Below are 1,342 nucleotides of genomic sequence, written 5' to 3'. Positions count from 1 at the left end.
TTTGTCAAAAATCGACTTCGGCTTACCCTTTTACGGTAATTGCACAACTTCCACAATTAAGCCAATTAAAAGCATTTACCACTCTGCCATCAGATCAGCACTAGGTGCTTTCCGAACCACCCCTATCCATAACATTCTCTTTGAGTCTAACATGATGCCAATAGATATCCGAACCAAGTTTTGCATTTCCAAAATTATAAAACCCATCCTACTCTCCCATAACTCTCCGATCAAATCTATAGTTACCAAAATATTATAAAGAAAGAAGCGAAACCCAAAGATTCCATCTGTCGTCCACAGAGCCTTGAATTCCGCCGTTGAACTTGGTTTACCAACCAAACCACCCATTTCAAAAAAAACCCATTAACCCACCCTGGTCAGATGTATCCAATTTAATAGATACAACTCTGCGTAAACTACCGAAAGCCACCACTCCACAACTAGTCTACCAGCAAAAGTTTCTCGCATTCAAAAACAAATACCCGACCAGCACATTCATCTACACCGATGGTTCCAAAATTTCAGGCGCGACATCCTTTAGTGTAGTATCCAACGACATAAGCCAACAGCACTTGCTACCATACTATAGCTCCATCTTCTCTGCCGAAATCATTGCTATCTACAATGCAATCCTTTTAGCTCAACACTCTCCAAACTCTTAAGTAATCTGTTCCGACTCTCTGTCGGCGTTAAATGCTATAGCAAATCCCTCCAATAATTCCTTTTACCCAGCCACAATCAGACAAACTCTGTTAAAAAACTATAACAAAATAACCATTAAATGGATCCCGGGTCACTGCGGCATACAAGGCAACGAAGTTGCTGATGAAACCGCCAAAAACGCCTTTGCACTGCCCCTGACATTGTACGACAACCTGAACATATCCGATATGCTATAACAAATTAAAAAACACTATAAAGAACTACAGACTTCTCTTTTTAACCAAACAAATACAAATTACAAATCAAACAATACAGATCAAAACAATATATACAGTTATGGTCGACTCCAAGCCGACCTATTCATCCCACGTCATGCCTTTACAAAAATTGTACGTCTTCGGTTAGGACACTCTAACTTAACCCATAGCCATCTTTTTACTCGCCCTCCCACAATACCCTCTTGCCCACTATGCAACAGCGAAATAAGAACACCCCGACAAATCCTAATAGAATGTTCCTATCTCGATTCCATAAGATCGTCTCTCTTCACTTCCACAAACCCCTTACAATCCATATTTATACCCACCGCACCACAAATAAAAAAAATTATAAAATTCCTTGGCTCTAATAATATAATTAATGAAATTTAATAAGCTTGTTAACTTATAGATAAATGATG

This window comes from Drosophila subpulchrella, unplaced genomic scaffold (genome assembly GCF_014743375.2).
Source record: "Drosophila subpulchrella strain 33 F10 #4 breed RU33 unplaced genomic scaffold, RU_Dsub_v1.1 Primary Assembly Seq420, whole genome shotgun sequence".
Classification (NCBI taxonomy): domain Eukaryota; kingdom Metazoa; phylum Arthropoda; class Insecta; order Diptera; family Drosophilidae; genus Drosophila; species Drosophila subpulchrella.
This window is presented reverse-complemented; position numbering follows the sequence as displayed.